Source organism: Ambystoma mexicanum, chromosome 2p, assembly GCF_040938575.1.
Source record: "Ambystoma mexicanum isolate Mex_15411 chromosome 2p, UKY_AmexF1_1, whole genome shotgun sequence".
NCBI classification, from domain to species: Eukaryota; Metazoa; Chordata; class Amphibia; order Caudata; family Ambystomatidae; genus Ambystoma; species Ambystoma mexicanum.
In genome coordinates this window covers 1,357,368,823-1,357,388,181 of record NC_090923.1, presented here as the reverse complement: position 1 = coordinate 1,357,388,181, position 19,359 = coordinate 1,357,368,823, and the positions used below count along the sequence as shown (strand labels likewise).

The following is a 19,359-nucleotide window of genomic DNA, read 5'->3' as shown; positions in this document are numbered from 1 at the left end:
AACAGGGGTCACCCGCGGTCTTAGAAGCAAGACCACGCAGAGCAACAGAGGTTTGAATCCCTGAACCGCTTTTTGAAGTCGTACACAGGTACGGTATTAGGCGCGTTATTAAAAAAAAACCAAAAAAGTATGTTTCTTGGCTCCAGTCCAAATCAGAAAAGGATTGGGATGAATGTTGCTTAGGCGGTTTGTCTACAACGCTTTCAATTGGATTCTCTCTACACTGGTGACTGAGTGGGTCAAACAATACATTTGAAGGGTTGTCTAATTGCGGCGATACTGATCTCTTAGGCATAACACAGTCTCAGGTTTATAATGCACACCTGCTTCTTCACAGTCTCAAGGGCATATCACTTAGCTGCTTCTGGGCAATCTGGTCCCTATCAGAGTCAGAAGTATAGCTCTCAGCAACCTCTTCATTTGGATCACACTCATGCCAACAAGTATTTCTTCATCTCTTCTTACGGCAATTGTCTGACATAAATATTTGCACACTCTAGCCACTGGTCGAACTCCTGGGTCAACATCAATATATTTTGACACGCTCTAACCAGCAACTATTTCCTTCCCTCGCTCAGGGATTTTTCCAAGCTGTAATATTACCTTCCAGCCGTCCGATGGATATGGTTCGGTCTCACTCCGTAAGAAAAAGGGTGATGTCCTCACCTGTCACAGAAGCCCTCAAGAACACATCAACACTTAAGGAAGGGTCGAGGGTTTTTAGTAGAAGCTCGAAGGGGTCTATCTAAGGGATTTCCCTCTCTCTCTCTCTCTTCCTCCACCCTAACTCAATCTTTTCTAATACATAATTCCCTAGTCACTAGAGAGCTTTAATCCAGACAATCAGAACTCTGACTGGATAGAGGTGAGGGCCGAAAGGCAACTGCCTTTTCTATCTAACTCCCTGAGGGGTCTTCAAGGAGGATTGTAACATGAGGCCCCACAAGAACTGTAATGATCTTTGAACCACACATTGGGCCTTCCAAATGTCCAGGTCCCAAATGCTCTTCTCACGCCCCTAACTTCCTCTCCCTGATGTTTATTCCTTTCTTTCAATTTCTTCGACTCCTATCATTCTCTTCCTTCAACTCTCTATTTCCTCTCTCTCCTCAGTCCCACCGATGTTATTCTGTCTCGTTACTCTGACCATCCACTGTATTCTCTACTACCATCTGCCCCACTGCCCTGTACTATTCCCCAATACCATGGCTCTCTACTACCCTTCACTACGCTACGCTCCACACCTCCTTCCCTCTCACTCACACTCCTTTCATTCTCCCAGTCACCTTGCTCACTCAGACTCGCTTACTCCCCTACTCTCCCACTAAATCTAACTCACTCCCCTCACCACACAGGTACACTCACTCCCAAGTGCCACTTTCTCTCACCAAACAATACCTCACCTCCAACACTCTCTCTGCCAGTTGCCTCCACGCTCTGCTCAAACTGTCCTTCTACCGCCTGGTCACTTGGTCCACCACCTCACCCCTGGAACTCGCCTGAACTACCCACACCCTCCCATCCTGCTTGTCTCTTTGTAGCCTCCTCTTCCCCCATCCATTGGCTCTCTGTCTCAACTGGTTCTCCGGGCAATTCTCTGCCTTGCTTTTCACAAGGGATAGGCTATACAGGTGTGAAGCCATGAAGCATGCAGGTCTACCAGTGTAAGGCAATGGCCATCCAGGACAGGATATGTGAATGTCAGAGTTTGTTCGTTGTCGTGAATGAATGTCTTCATTGCTGGTCCACAGCATACAACGTTCCGCTGACACGGCGTTCGCTGTCACATCTCTCGCGGTGGGTTGCATGTGCCATCCTCCGCTGCAAGAATTCCAGAGCTTGGTAGATCTGAAATGGAAGAGAGAAAACACTAGCCAGCAAGTTGTATGTCATGTATGATATGATCAAAAGTGGCACCTCTCAGTTGTCACAAAGCACATAAGGGGGGGAGACGGAGATGGGGACCCTCCAAACTCCCTCACCCCGCCACTCGGTCAGGATTGGTTCTGGCAAGCAACCTGGTAGGCCTCATGCCCCAGTTTGAGAGGGACCCCCATCCCCTTGGACAAGGTCAGATCCCTTATCCTGTCACACACACCCTACAAGGGATAATCTACCCTGGCATTTGCAGTTTCTCCAGACTCCTGGCCTTTCTGGGTCTTCGAAGCTCTCCTGGTCTTTTAATTGATCTGTTTACACAACTCTCCTACATCCCTTAACACAAAATGAGGAAAGAAATGCCTTTATACCGCTTGGGCCACGCTCTTATTCTCGAGTGGCTGGGGTGGCCAAGTGTTTTTCTTCAGCAACCTGATTTGGAGTGAGGCTTTGCAGTACAAGACTCATGGACGAGTGTTTTAGAAGGCTGATGGCCATTATGAATTGATGGCTTGTGCTTTTGCGATTAGGTTGCTGAAACGCCTGTTTACCTCCCTCTCTTGCTTGATGCTTTCTTTGCAGGTAAAGAGGATTAGTGCTGGGGAATGTAACATTTCTGGGACCTGTTTGCTTTACGTTTTGCGTTTTCCATATATGCACAAGCAGTGCTACAGAAAGGTGGAGGGGAGCGAAGTTTTCCATTGTGCTTTTCTGGCTGAGATAGGAGGACTATTGGTGTATGAGGAAATGCTACAGTCTGTTTTCCGTCGCCTCTGACTGGTGCTTGGTATACCATAACTCTTGTCCCCAGGGCCGGGGGAATGTGGTTCCATTTGAAACAGTGGTTTGGGCCCCTGCTCGATACTGGAGCTCTGGGCAGGTGATTCTTCGGCAGCTCGGCCTGGAATGTCCTGACTGCAGACCTCATGTAACAGGGCGTGAGGAAAAGAGCTCGCTTTTCTGGGAGGACATTTGTCCATACCAGAGTCATTGCAGAGAATGTAATTTTCAGAGCATGACACAAAATAGACTATGACAGGCGGAGGGACACAGGGAAGTTCCCATTTGCCGCCTCTAAGTAGCACATTGCTTACGTTGGTGGGGATTGGTGTTTACCAAATTCTCGCTAATTTCAATGTGTGGTCACAACAGGTCGGTCTGAGGGGCATGTGACAAAGTCCTCTCCCTGACCTTGCGATGAATGGTGGGGCGTCTGGGGGGGCTAGTTCTGCTACAAGTCACATGATGCTGGGCATGAGGGCAGCATGGAGAGGATCCACTGTCTACCATCATCATGCCACGCGCGGGAGGCAAGGGCTCATCACATTGCCATCGTAGATGCCCCTGCCCCTTTAAAGGATAGAGGAGTGTCAATCCCACAGAGCAGTCCACACCTGTTGCTCAACTCCCCTTGCACCGGTACAAAATCCTATGAAAACCCAAGGGGGAAAGTCAGGACCTGAACCAAGAGAACAAAATACAAGCAAGCCACCAATCATCCCCCATTGACTCCACACTCATACAGCTAAGCCAGGTAGGCCACAGTGCACTACAACTCACCCAAGTTAGCTAATGAATTACAATCAAGGGTACAGGTTGCGAGCAGGCAGACACCATATTATTCCCCTGAATATTAGAACTAGTGGCCACCCTGTCTCAGAGTATTCCTGTGCTAATCAATAAGTCCACTGGCATAAGACCTATGAGCCAATGTTTTATAGTGATAATTTCGAATTACATTATGTCGAAAGTCATAATGTCGAAAAAAAAGTCGCATTTTTTTTTCAAATGTCTATTTATGTTTATTTTTTGTTCGAAATGGGGGGGTTCCCCCAATCCCCCTTTTTTAATTTTTTTTGTTTTACCCCTTTTTTTTACTTGTGGAACCCAAAACAAAATGTAAATAAAAACATTCGGAAAAAAAATGTTCAACTTTTTTTTTTCAACATTATGGCTTTCGACATAATGTTTTCAACTTTTTCACTGCACACCTGAGCCAATCCATCAGGTGGTCCAACAAGTCTGAGCACTTTGCTTTACCTGTTTGACGCCGGATGCTTGGATGCCCATCAGGCAGCCTCTGTTGTCTCAGCCTATGGAAACTTTTGCTGCACATAATTTTAGTATTGATGATAAAGCGAGCGCTTTGCGATTGATGTGTATGTGGAGGTTTAGCCTCTTTTTTGCAGACTCCTGTCACCAATGCCATGATCTAAGTTTGTATCTCTCATCAAGCTCACCAGTGCCATTATTTCCAGTGAACATTCAGACCACTATGTAGCCCTGCTTCTAAACTTTTTGGCATTGTGCCCCTTATCAGTTAAGGATAGGTCATAGGCTGCTTTTCTTGTACAAGGCATAAAATAAACAGTGTCGCATAGCAATTTTCGATGCAATTCTGTAGGTTTGCTAATTAAATTGGTACTTGTGTAGCAAAGCTAGCTATTTAAATTACTCTGTTCAATGAAAGGACAGGTCACCCTGCATTCCTCTATTGCCCTCATGGCTCTTTCCACCCTCTTTTTTTCTGTTCACTCAAAGTTCAGCGGGGCTATTGGAGATGGAGAGAGACTACAACAGTAAACATCTACTCTACTCTTAAAAGCTCCAAAGACCTGTGCAGGAGTGCTAGGCAAGAAAAGTTATTTCTTTTTCAAATAATTGCAAACCAGTGTCCATTTATGCAGAAAACCTTTACATTTTACAGACTCCTCTCACTAATGACTTACTTCACTGGTACACATAAATGTTGCTCGTTGTATGTCTTGGGTACAATTAACTTCTGTTAACATTTTTTGACACAAATTCTTGCTTGTGAAATTATGTGGTTCACAGAAGAAACCCAAAAACCCAGAGAGTACGGGAATATGGAAGGAAGTTGTACCGGTTCCCCAAAGCAGCGCAGCATGGTGGATGCTGGCCCGAGTCACCACCATCGAGCTTGGAAGGCATTCCAACATCGGATTTCAACTTTGTGCAATACTTTAGCTTTAGTTTGACCAGGACATCGATCTGCCTGGTCAAATGCATACAGGGCCAACAACAGCCTGAGACAGCCAGAGAAAAAACAAAATTCAACACAACTGAAACCAGAGGTTATACTTGGAGCATTGGCTTTCAGAACCTTAGAGCAATCCAAGTGCCTAGCTCTAAGAAGTCCCATAGCCACATCCAATCACTTGTGAGTGGAAGCCTTGTTAGGCGCATAAATATGTGTAGACTCAGAACTCCAGAATTCCACACTATCAGAACAGGAACATGACAGTTTGCCACCAGAATTAACCATGGATAGCGCCTCGACCTGGAAGTTGGCAAAGAATGTTGATCAGTTGGCATCCAACCTTCCCTGGACCCCTTCCAGCAGGGCAGTATAAGGAGCAGATGTGCAATAACTCCTGGGAGAGCATTGGGTTGGAAGAACCCTTGCTGTTGGAGAATCCATTCTAGAGAGCAGGAGAGGCCAACACAATGGTCAAAGTCTGTAGTTTGTACACAGAACCCATGCAAACTGTCATCTAGAAAGTTACCTTGAATTTGGGCAGAGTTTTGTCCTGAAAGCTGTAAAGTCCAAATGGGGATACCTTTTGGGAAAGCAGCTGACCAGAAACACCTAGAAATTCATTGAGAAATGAACCCTCCAAGAAGATCCAACAGCGAACATTTATTGGACCCAAGGAGAAAGGAGCGGGATCCATGGAGGTGTCCTAACAATTGAGTGCAAAGACCTTCCTGGAGGTTTCATGCCTGAGACGTACCATGAGTTGGCTGGACTAGAGGATAAAGTTCTAGAATACACCATAGGAGAAAAAGAAAATAACAGTTGCTTGGTGTGAAGTTAACCCCATTTTAGAATGATATATCCATTACAATAGGATCAAGAGGCAACTCAACCACCCAAGTGGGAATGCAAAGGAGGAGGGAGGAATGTGGCGAAGTCTGACTTTGCCGGTGCATTGAAGTGTCACCAATGAGGCTGGGTTCCACCACAAGCCATGTGATGATGTTCCCAGGGCAACCTGGGGAGGATATCCTATCACCACCATGCCACACACATGGGGTTGGTGCTCATCACACTGCCAATATAGATGCTGCTGCCACTTTAGGAACATTTGGGGGTGATGGTCCAGCAGAGCTTGCCACACCTGTCCGCTCAGCTCCTCCCTTGCGGGTAGAGAAATCTGATATAAAACCACAGGTGGAAAGAGCAGGTCCTGAACCACAGAACGCAAGGAATCCATCAGTCACCTCCAAAGGGCTCCAAGCCCACACACCTAAGACCAGTTTGGCCTTACCCTTCAGGTAGACACCTTTAACCTGAGTGTGGCAGGCAAAGAGGACCATCCAACCGATGGGGGAGCCAACCCCAAGTCACACATGCTAAATGTAAGCCACAACCAGGGATGGGACCTGTAAAATAGTCCCTGTCTAAGGAAACACTGCTTAATTCCCTTATGCCAGAGAGCGGTTGGGAGGTTGGGCCAAAGCCCTATAAAAGGCAGGGCCTGTGGTAGAAGGCAGTGGAAGTATGGAGGAGAAACAGCACATTTGGAGCCGGCTGGTGAGGTGAGCCAAAGGAGCTGGATACACAATTGCAGCAAGAGCAGGACGAATGAGACTAGGAAAGCCTGTGGAGCCTAGGAAGAGCGAGTAGGACAGTTGTTAAGAGAGAGGTCAGGACCACAGGAGAGAAAGGTCAGGACCACAGGAGAGAAAGGCCAGGATCCCAGGAGGCAGAGCTGACAAAGCCCTCTGAAACTCACCTCTAGAAACCAGGGAAGGCATACCCATTTGCCTCTCTCTGAACGCTGAAGAGAATCTATACTACTACCTACAGCTGGTGGAGGAGACCCAGCGGTATCTATGAGAACTGCAAGGCAATCTCAGAAAGACGCAAAGTGTATCCTTGAGACTGTGAGTGATTTTCCAGTTTTGGCCTCAATTTCTTCCGACTTTCAGTATACATTCTAAAGCCATCGAAGACACAGGTGCTAGGCAAACTCAAAGTAACCTCATTCTGACGCTGGCGGTAGGGCCGCCAGAATACCGGCAAATGTAGATACTGTTTCCGGCACTCGGTCTGGCGGCATTGGCGCCAGATTCCGAGTGACAGAGTGACGGTGTAACTTCCCATTTAGTTCTCTGATACCTCTAGCTCCGGGTCAGGATCAGGAGACCAAAATCAGCCAACCGGGCCTTATCCTCAACAGAGACCCCCATATTTTCAACACCAGCCGCCTTTTTTAGGCAGAGGGGGTCCCAGCAACATGTTCTGGGGCCCCCCTCCAATGCAAATGTACCCACAGTGGCACCTGCCACAAGGACGCCGACGCAACCGCCGACGCTAGCCAACATTGACATCTTACCGATCTTTAACCTCTCAGACTACAATCTTTCGGACGAAGAAACAGCCGTCCTGGGCAGAGGGCTTTCATATGTACCCACCAACCCCACGAATTGGTTCACATTGGAAAATGAGCTCCAAAGTTTCTTTCGGAAAATTTGTCTAAAAACCTTTTTTCAAGACTCTGAGCCTCCCAGCATGGAAGAAAGCACAGGCCTGAAACCTTAATCCACTTTTTGCCCTAGTGACAATGAGACCAAACCAGCCCTCATAAGCTTTGAGAAATGTGTCATACAGGAAATCAAAAAGCTCCAGAAAAAACAAAAACCACTCCGTCACAACCTTTCGAATGAAGAACAGCAAGCCCTCAGGCAACTATCATTGAATAACAATATTGTCATCAAGACAGCTGATAAAGGCGGCGGTATAGTAATACAAAGCTTGAGCCAATATAAGGGGATGTTCGCCATACTCCTTGAAGACGAGAATAACTACAGAAAACTAGGTCAAGACCCGACCCAGGCCATCCAACAACAAATCTGTACCAGTACCAGCTACGCCCGAGAACAAAACTGGATTACACAGGATGAAGAAACGTTCCTCAACACCTCTGAGGGAAGAACCCCAGCATTTTATGCACTTCCAAAGATTCACAAGGACGCCACCAACCCACCTGGTAGGCCCATCGTTTCAGGGTGCGGATCCATCCTAGATCCCCTGTGTAAATTCATAGACTTCTTCCTCAAGCCCCTGTGCCAACTCACACCGACATACTTGAAAGACACTATGTCCACAAACAACATCTTTGAAAATCTTCCCTTTGACAGCAGCCGCGACACCCTTGTCACATTGGATATTAAAACTCTCTATACGAGCATTCCCTAGACAGCAGCCCTGGAGTGTATAAGACACCACCTCACTCACCACATGGAGCAAAGCAGAGTCCCTGTCAATTTCATTCTTGAACTTTTGGAAATTGCTTTACAAGAAACTTTTTTATCTTTGAAGAAACATTTTACTTACAGATCAGTGGCACCGCCATGGGAGCGGCATTCGCTCCAAGTCTTGCTATCATCTTCATGGCAGAATATGAAGCTTCTTTTGTGCTCAACCAACAGAACCCATTATTTGACAAAATCCTCAATTGGTACAGATACATAGATGACATTCTGTTTGTCTGGAAAGGAACCATACCAGAACTCACTACGTTCCACACATGGCTAAACACTCAATTAGCAGCAATTCAATTCACCTTGAACAACAGCCATACAGCTATCAATTTCCTGGACCTAACAATCACCACAGATGACAACAGGCTTCAATGCACACTATATGGGAAAGAAACCGACCGCAATACACTGCTCCATTTTAACAGCAACCACCCACAAAGTCTGAGAACGAATTTACCATTCGGTCAATTTCTCAGAGTTCGAAGGAATTGTTCAGAGACGCAACAATATCGCCAGCATGCATCACATCTTGAATGTAAACTCGTGGCACGAGGCTACCCCAAAAAACTAGTCAAAAACACACGCAAAAGAGTCTTATGCATCCCCAGGGAGACATTGCATGGCACACCAGAAGATCGTATCACCTGCGTGACCACTTTTGAACTAGATACTAACAGGATCAAAAAAATCATTAAACAATTCTGGCCACTCGCCACCAAAACCTCCCAGACGAACCAAAACCTAGGATGGCATTTAAAAGGTCAAAAAACCTCAGTGAGTGGCTCACACATGCTCTTCTGCCCAAACTAGAACAGGATTATGGGGCCTCAGAACAGCAACTGGACACCATCCGTGTGGCAACTGCACAGTTTGCAAATATACGAGCAAAATCAAATCCTTCAAAATTGAAGGCAAGTACTGGACCCTCAGGCATTTCACCAATTACAAAACTCCAAATGTGATATACGCCATTGAGTGCCCATGCGGACTCCGCTATGTAGGCCAAACGACAAGACCGGTACACAAACGCATTGGGGAACATCGCTCCAAAATAAGATGGCGCTCTATCACAGCACCACTGGTCTACCACTACGTGGAATTCAAACATACACAGGAACAATTGAAATGGTGGGTCCTTGACAAAATCCAGTACACCTCTAATATCAAAAATGCCCTCAATTATAAAGAGGCTTGGTGGATGTACAAATTGCATACTATTGAACATGGACTGAATGAAGCCCCCCCCCTGAAAACTACCACTAGAATTGGTATCTCTGTATTTTTCGTGCATTTTCCCAATCTTGTTCCCTTTTTTCAGCAGGGTTAGACCTTACGACTTTATGTTCCTACAGTATCTCTAACAGAGGCATTCCCTCCAACCCCCCCCGCTTGGCCCAGCCTAGCTCATCCCGCTTCAGCTATTCTAACATCCAGAGTACATAGCATGGTACTTGCACAAAGGCCCGTGACCTTTACCACCCTGCCTACCAGGCTCAACATACACAGCCTCTTATTCTGTGCATCACTTTTAACGCACGTACTTCGCGTCCACACTAGCTATTTGTGCTGCCACATCTCCAGCCAGGCTGTCATCGCAGCCGAGCACTCCACAGTACCGCTTCATGGCCCTGGGCGCATGCACGGGCATAGTAGTGGCTCCGCACCAGGGACTACACACACTGTCCCGGAGTGGGTCCACTGGCTCCCAGAGCATGCGCCTTAGCACACGGCTCCCCGGTCCGATGCGCACACTATTCTTTAGCGCATGCGCATTGCAGTACATACACTGCTGAGCGATCCAGCAGCCCGTACGCACACCTACGGATGGCAGCAGCGCTCGTGTACGCCGCATCCGCGCATTAACGCAGGTAAGCTGCAGATCTAAGCAGTCCCACACAGGTCTGCTTCCACACAATACCGGCAATCTGTTTTGGTCCCGCGGCACCCTGCTCACATTAGCTCTCCCATTCCTTTCAGCTGCATCATGTAATGAAAGTTCCATCTGGCGCCATATCGGGCCTCATGACCGGTCTCTCAGTCAGACGGACTTACCCCTGCTCCAGCCACACATCAACTCCCAGAAGGCTGAGCCTTTAATCAGAGGTATGCTACATTTTGTATACCACTAGATGCAAATGTTGACTTTACCTGCACCAAAGTCAAGATACAGTGGTACCCCCCCTTTACATTTCTCTTTCTTTCTTTTTGCTCCCTCTCATTTTTTGTGCTGCAGCCCTACCTACGGACATTACAGGGCGCAACAGTCATCTCCCTGCACGCCACAACAGGGTGCTCCACACACCCAGATACTGGATCCCATTCTACAAGGTCCAGTCTGAGTTTGGCTCTCTTCCCTCCCCGTCCCAGTCCAGACATATTCAAGGTCAGTTGTTTTAATCCCCTGTAGACCAGAATACACATCTGCATGTGTACTCCAGTGTTCTTTATTTAACTGTTGACTTGATCATACCTGCCGTGGATGCTTTCTCCCGAGCATGTCCTTGATCTAAAACATATCAATCTCTTCTCTTACACATTATTTTAGGCTTCCACAATCCTTTTGGCCCAGAAGAAGGCTGACAATTCTAAAGCCGAAACATCACTGCAGCAGGCCCTTTCCTGCCTCCAGTAAAACATCAGGGATTTTTCATTTCCCGACGTAGACCAAGGATTGGCCACCACCCCACTAATGTGAAAGACTTCATTATAAAACAACAGAACTTGGCTTTTCTAACCAAACTGCCAAAAGTCAGGCACGGTACTTTCCAAATAATGCCACACTTGAGATGTGTGCTCTCTTTTTCTCCTGATCGCATTGTCTTGTACACAGCTACCTAATGGCGCCCACAGAACACAATGTACCTAACTTTTTTGTATGAATTTTCTGTTTGGTATAATTGCAGTATATTCTGATGCCATAAACACTGACTGCATTAGAAAGTACTCCAGCTCTGTTAGCAGACCACAGTAGCAGCACAATTGTGTATATACACGTTTTCCAAGTTTCCGGTTCAAACATTAAGAACCTATCATTGTTACAGACGGGTTCATGTAAAGGAAATATCCTTCTAACTATATGCAAATGTTGGTTGCACTCCTGAATACAGAATCCATGCTTTGCTTTGAATGAGGACAATCCTAGTGTTTAACATTGTCTACGTTTTCTCTGATTCATACACCATGGCAATATGTTGCATAATGAGTTCTTTTTGCCTGAAGCTGTTTATGTGATTTTCTTTTAGACTACATGTAACAAAACACATGTCCCCTGATTGAAAAGGGTGCACAACAATTGACATGATTTAATCTATGCTTGCTGTTTCCTAGAAAAATCCGAGTTCATGTTAAGCTCTTGCAAGTTTGTAATAGGGTGATTATTTCTAAACATCACTACATTTTCCCTCTAAATAAAACATTCTAAAATTTAAGAATTGTCTTAATTTGATCAGCGGCAACTACCCCCCTTGTTATACAGAGAATCTATACTACTACCTACAGCTGGTGGAGGAGACCCAGCGGTATCTATGGGAACTGCAAGGCAATCTCAGAAAGACGCAAAGTGTATCTTTGAGACTGAGTGATTTTCCAGTTTTGGCCTGAATTTCTTCCGACTTTCAGTATACGTTCTAAAGCCATCGAAGACACAGGTGCTAGGCAAACTCAGAGTAACCTCATTCTGACGCTGGCGGTAGGGCCGCCAGAATACCGGCAAATGTAGATACTGTTTCTGGCACTCGGTCCGGCGGCATTGGCGCCAGATTCCGAGTGACGGTGTAACTTCCCATTTATGGAGTCCTACAGGACTCCATGAGGGGATTTGCCGTCATTATCAGCACATGCAAGCCACCCCAACGGCAAACCCGTAGTCGGCCGGTCAGGTAAAGTGCTGGCACACATGAAAACCGGCACTTTTTTACCAGACCAGCCGACTAAGGATGAGGCCCGTAGCATTGAGACAGAGCTGTTTGGGCCGTGTCCCCGTGGTGAGCCCATCATCCTTCGGCAACCGCATCATTCCCCTGCCGCTCCTTATTCGGTGACGGGTTTTAGAAACCTTTTTTGTTCAACTAGAGCAACACACAGCACCCGCCACTGTAGAACTATGATGTCCTTTTGGAAAGGCAAACAATTCACTGGATACACGTGAAGGCCTGCAGGTGGACACGTTTTAACCCGGAGAGGGCTTTTTGGAAATTACCACTTCAGGGCACTTAACCTTAAATCCACCTCTGATGAAAAACGCAGACTGATTATAATTTAATTCCTCTAATAGTGTTTGCCTGGCGAGCAGAGGGCCCCGTCTCGTCAGACCTGCCGTGCTTACCTAAAGCCCTGAGGTCATTAAAGATTTCATGAGGTGGAATGAACCAGACAAAAACAAAACATGGACTCCGCTTCTGAGTACCTGCCACAATCAATCAAAACAAAATCCACACAGTGCATGCTCTTCACTTTGTTGCTACTGCAAAAACAATGCAAATTCTGGTGACACTCCATGAGATGCTTATTCCCGCATTGATGAATTGATAGCCAACAGCCTGCGCCTAAGTGGTAGCATGTGCAAAAAGCGGCAACATGTGCACTCAGGCAGAGTAGGCAGGATTGGTGGCAAGTTCAAGTAAAAGAGCAATGTGGGGAGAGGTGGGAGATGGGCACGGAAGGTGCTATGAGAGGTGCTGTGGCACGGTCATATTCGGATACCCCCCAATGTGGCAACAGAGTACCTCAAAGTGGCAACTGAGTGCCCGCGACAGGCCCTAGGAGCAGCACGGTTTATAGTGATATTTTCGAACGTAATATTTTCGAATGCCATTTTCTCGACACAATTTTGCTGAATTTTTTTTTAATATTTTTCTTTAAATGGGGGGAACCCCCCAAACCCCCGTTTGTTTTTTTAACACTTTTTTTACATACGAAACAAAAAAAAACATTTAAAATAAAAAAATTATACATTCGAAAAAAGAAATTCGGCAAAATGTTTTTGAGAAAATGGTATTTCGAAAATATTTTTGCGAAAATATGTCCACATACCGAGCAGCACATTTGGCCTAAATTGCACAACAAAGACAGCAGAGTGTATGGGGCAAATTCTCAAAACCTTTTTTTGGAGCAAGTGAGGAGATGCGCACCGCTTGTCCTCAAAGTACATTTAAATGAGTACATTGGATGTGCTCATTCAGATGCCCTTTTTCACCCCGTTGTGCATTTGAACAAATAAAGGGTAATTTCTGCGTATTTAAAAGTGCTTCCCAAATTCACAAACAGGATCCACTTTTAAATGTGCAGAATTGAGTCACATGCCCCTGAGCCTGTTGGGAACAGGCGCTGGGTCGAGCGCAAATCATGACAGCACATGATTTTTTTGGGGGAGTCTGACAGAAACTGACCCCTTAAGGGTTTAAAGGTCAGTCTGTGTGAGATGGCTGCTGGGAGCCAGTGATGCATTAGTGTCGGGAGCACACCCCCAACACGTACGTATATACATACATGAGCAGCGCTATTCCTCAACCCCTCCTGAAAGCAGGGTCGGACTGGGACAAGAAATAGGCCCAGTCACCCAAACAAAAGTGGCCCACCCCTCACCTCAAAAAAGTGTCCCACCACTCGCCTCACGACCGTTGGCATCTGATGACATCACCAGAAGTGATGTCATTTGACCCCACTGCAAAGTGAAATCCGGGGAAGCGATGAAACACAACCTTTCACCCCTTGATAAAACAGGAAGTTGCATCAAATAGCATTGTACATAAGTACACTAAATTACTGTGAATCCAAGGCAAAATGAAAATATGTTATTTTATAGCACTTACGCCTAATGTCTTTTTTATAGAACAAATATGCATACAATATCACCCTGCGTGTGTTGGTACTCATTTATCGACCGAAGAAATCTTTTTTTTCTATTTTTTCTCTTGCAACCAGGCATGTGAAAAAACCGGCCCCCATTCCCCAGGGACGATTTTGGTCCAGTGATGGCCCAAAAAGCCGAGGGGCAAATCCGACCCTGCCTGAAAGTCACAGGTCACCTTTGAGAATGAGGTGTATTTCAGCAAGGAGCACCAATGAAAAGGCTTATTTATTTATTTATTTATTTGGATTTGTAGGGCGCGCTGCAGCCCGCAGGCATCGATGGCGCTATAATCAGTGCTTACGAAGGCTTGATCCAGGGTTACAGTGAAGCTGCCCACCGTAAGTAGACTTGGAGCAAGGTACAGTGCAGGGTACATGGTTACAATACAGAGATCGGGGCACATCAGGTTACTTAGTGACAAGTGCAGAGTGGAGTCTGGGAAAACAGGCTGATTCATACAAAGAGTCTAGTTTTGATGGCCTTGCGGAAGGCCACTGGCGCGCTGTCACTCTCTCTCTCTCTGCACGCGCTGTCACTCTTTCTCTCCCCTGTTACTCTTTCTCTCCCCGCATGTGCTGTCGCTCTCTCTCTGGGACTCTTCATATCCCCTTATTCCCTCTTCTCCAACTCTCAGCTTTGCTCTCAGCCCTTACCTTTTCTTCTATCCTTCCTCTCACACTCACTTTTTCTCTTACTCTCTCACCCTTTCTCACTCATATTTCCTTTTGCTCATCATCAGCACCCTCTATCAATGGCTTCCTCCGTTGCTCTATTCCCCTTCTCATTCCATTGCACACCTGCACCCCTTATCGCATCCTCCTTTAAAACTTTGCACTCTCCCCCTTGAATCCCGCTGCCTATAAATGCAAAATGCAAAGAACAACAATACACGCCAAACTATTGGCATTGTTTCATTTGCTCTCTTTTCCTAGAATCTAGCTCGTGTGATTGTGGGAAGCTGAGCTGCAGAGAGTGTAAGAGTTGGCTATAGAATTGGGGGATAGGGGTGAGAAGTCTGTGATTTCTCTTGAATTTGCTAGAGTGTAAGGAGTATTGCCTAATCATTTAGATGGATTTGCAGGGCGGAGGATCCACCTAAAAGTGGTTAAAATAATGAGTTGAAATGCTGCATCTTACAGCACAGATTCATGAAAAATTCGATTGAAAAAGACAGACGATATACTATGTCACAGAAGGCACAAAAATCACTCAGCCCTGAGATAGTTCAGGTTTTCTTGCATTAGATTACAGCTAGCGAGAAATGGCATATCAGGAGGGAAACACAGTGTGTGGGTATTGTTTGGTTATTTGCCCATTGATTGCCCATGGCAGGGCTAATCCCTATTGCCATTCCCACCCACTTCCTGCCCTTCCCCACCAAAAACACATCCTCCCACGATCGCCTTCTCAAGCCTTACCATCAAACGTTGTGATCAAAGTGCCTGCCAGTGGTTTTTAAAAACAGTAGTCTGAGCATCAATGACTTAACTGGAGCTGTAAACACACTACTGGTGCAATAATGTCTTCACCAGGTCTGCCTTCAGACAGTCGATTTATAAGCACTATGCATGTCCTTCACTGAAGCCCTGTTAAAAACAAACATTGGCAAAGCCAAAAGTTTTTGCTTTTGTATATGTATTAGGCATTTGCCAAGCACTGCTATTATATGCCCAGGTGCTCGAACCCTTTTCCATATGTTACCATTGATAGCCAGTTAATACCACTACAGCAGTACCTAGCAAATGCCTTTCATGTGCCTCCACAAAAGACAGAAATGTTGGCATTGTACATTTTTTGTGGGGTCTGCGCCTTTCTTCTCTCCCTCTCGTTTGCCCATTACCCTACTCTCTAACCCCAGAGTCCTTAATCCCTGGTTAGTGCTACCAAATGTTAACCAGTCCAGTCTTAACGTCTGTCTTCGTCTCCTGGCGATTCCCTAAAGTGCTCGCTATCTCAAACACCCTGAGGGACTTCCTGACTCTACCTACTCTAATCAAAGATTAGTATTCTAATGGGAGATTGGAAAGTGCCTGCACTTGCTCTGCGGTATTCAGGCTTGTTCAGTCACACAAACGGTGTCCAGACATTTGGTCGACCTAAAACTGGTCGAATGACATTTGGTCGACGCAATTTGGTCGAAAACCAAATGGGCAATTTTTTTTAATTATATATTTATTTTTCGGTTTTCGTTTTTTACAAAAATGGGTTTTTAGAAAAAAAAGGGAGTTGGGGGGGACCCCCCCCCCCCCCAAAAAAAAAAAAAAAGGGTGAAAATAAAAAAATAAAAAATTCGACCATTTGGTTTTCGACCAAATTGGTTCGACCATTTGTCTGGTCGTCCAATTTTTTTCGACCAAATGTCTGGTAACCACACAAACTCACCTCTTATTCTCTACTCTTACTGCAACTCACTCCGACTCACTCCTGCAACAAGCTCTCCATCCATTAGAGCAAGGGTCTGCAACCTTTTGCTCTCTGGATGTTTTGGACCGCAAATCCCATCAGCCTTAACCACCAAATGAAATGGTGATGAATTATAGGATGTATAGTCCAAAACATCTGGCGAGCCACAGGTTGCAGATCCTTGCCTTAGAGGTTTCGCGCCCCCTGCTTCTCACTTCCACCCTTTGATGTTACCACTCCTCCCCCTCCACTACTCCCTAGATTCTGATGAGTCTTCTGTGTTCCTGTGGGTGTGGGTTGACCTCTGAATTAAGATGGATCCCACTTCTAACACCACGTTTCACAGGTGGCACAGAAATCACTCAAAGTCTTTGATACAGGTTTTTTTTTAATGATAATTATTTGTTATTAGAGCACTGTACAGAGAACATATTTACGTACGCTTATCACCAAAACCAAAGTTGCCACTCATTTATCAACCTCGGATGGATGAAAGGCTGAGTTGGCCATGCTGTATTCAAATCAGTGATATGCAGATCAAGCAGATCGCAGCAGCGACCGCTCAACCTGCTGAGCTATCTTATGTTTGAGACAGTTCAAGGGGTTTTATTGTTTTTATGTGGCGGAGTTCGTTTTCGTTCTCTCTCTCTCTCTCTCTCTATGCAGGATTTCGAAAAACCTCAAACCTAAAACCTCACCTCTTTTTATCTACTCTTATTACCTTTCTCTCCGACTGGCTCCACCCACCAGATCTGTCCTTCAGAGGTTTCACTCCTCCTGCTCTTTGCCTACATCCTTTCATGTTACCATTCCTCGCACTCAACTACTCCCCTCTTTTGTATTACCCTCCTCCTCCCACTACTGCTGCTGCTCTCCTCCTTCCATGACTACTCTTCTCCTCGTACTCCCCTCCTAACACTACTACACTCCTCCTCCCACTACCACTTAAATACCCTATCACCCAGTATCATTCATTTCACATTCCCTCCTTACACTACCTTCTTCTAGTCACTCGCCACACAAACAAGCACACTGGCACTGCAGTACCACTTTTACTCCTAAGCCAATGCCTAACATCTCGAAGAATATCCTCCACAAGCAGCTGCTCCTTCCTTCCTCCTGCTGGTCTCTTGGTTGTCTTCCACCTACACCTCGCCCGAAAAACCCACACTTCCTGTTCCTCCGTTACGTGCCACTTCCCCGGCTGGAATTGGCTGCTTATCCCTATCCAGTGTGTACTTCTCTTTCCACCCTGGGATATGTATGTGCACGGGAAAGCTTTTAAAAAGGGGGCAAGCCCCACCCAGCGCCTCGTGCGTGCTCTCTGCGTAATGTCCATGGTGGTGTAACAAGTTTGATGACCCAGTCTGTGGCTCAGGATCCGTTCTCAGGGGCCCGTTTCGGTATGTTTGCGGCCCTGTCCCTGGTGGTCTAGGGTGTCTTTATTTGGCAGCGGACTCAGGCAGGCTGGCAAAGTGTGTCCCTTTGCTGCTCAGGTGCATGGCTGCAGGGGCACTCCCTCTCTGTCATGCTGGGCCCCTGCTGTAAGTACATCTCTTCGGGGCTGTGGAAACTCTTCTCTGTCCCTCTGCGGCATTCAGAGCATGGAGGGACTATGCTCGTTCTCTTGCTGGGTATTCGCTGTTCTTTGCCCTTGCGCCGGGCTTTTCTTACACCAAAGACAAATACTGGGGAGCACTTGTGCTTAGAGGCAAGGATGGCGATAAGGGTCTGCAAAGACACATACTGGCACAAAGAGGGGAGGGAACAGGCATTTGTGTTATCATTTCTGGGGTCTAACCCCATAACTAGGACTGGATTCCACCCCTAACCTCCCACCCCCATAACAAGAGGGTTTCCTCCCCTATGTACAAGGTGGAAGATTTAGCCTTGTAATGTAATGTAATTTGTCATTTGCATAGCGCCTTTATCCCATTAGCATGGCTTCAAACCAATGTAAGTGAAACCCTTCGGGGAACATAGTCCAGGTTTTGGGAAAATTGATCAGAGGAGTTTAGAATGTATGTCTCAGAACTATCAGCTCTGTAGGGGAACACATGAAAACCCCCAAAAGATGCCAGGTCATCAATGGCAAGAATTTCTAAGCACATTTTCATACGGCCTGTGCCCAACGCAGGTCATGAGGCCCGTCACACAACATGCCAGTGTTGCATCACTTTCATGCTGCCAGCCCACTGACAAAAGTATACGCCAGCAGTGCCCTGAAAACACATCTTCATACTGGCTGTGTCACATATAGGCCCTCATCACCTGTAAAGCATATTTCAATTCTGGTTGTGAAAATATATGCCAGCATTGCCACTATAAAAACACATTAACATGCTGAAGGAGCCCAAAGCCGAACTGTCCTGATTTACACCATACCCTGAATGTCAATGCCTAGGCTTTACCCTAAAGACAGTTTAACTGCCTGCCTGGGGCTGTGGCAGGTGTTACAGCAGCGAATAGTGATGTACCCTAAAAAAGGCTGTGTTGAAAGCTGGGTCTCTATGCTTAAGTGCAAGAGAAACTACTACCCCTGAGCACTTGACAGGCTTACTACTGAAAAGCAATATTTCTGGTTCTATCCTTCTGGATGAATCTATGTATCAATGCGTATTACCCCTGTATGTATGATAAACATTAGATGCTATAAATATCTTCCCTACACAGTTTAATCACTAAACCAACAGGTGTTTGCACTTGCAATATAGTGTGCTTAATACTCATAAATAGAAACATATTAATAATGCTCTCACTCTTTTGTTGAGCATATATCTATATGTATTCACTTGTAGAGATAAGATATGAATGTTACACATAGAATAGTCAAATAATATACAGCTCCTAATATTAGCAATAAAGTCGTTGAGCATCATACTTTTCTATTCACTTCTAAAATGTTAAATCTATCAGCAACCAATCAATCATACATG

The 19,359-nt window shown here is 45.9% G+C and overlaps 1 protein-coding gene across 1 annotated transcript in view; it reads right to left on the bottom strand.

Moving 5' to 3' along the window:
• PEMT (phosphatidylethanolamine N-methyltransferase) overlaps positions 1–19,359 on the bottom strand; it is a 1,987,238-nt gene that overhangs the window by 1,674,079 nt on the left and 293,800 nt on the right. The gene's annotated exons all lie outside the window — the stretch shown is intronic.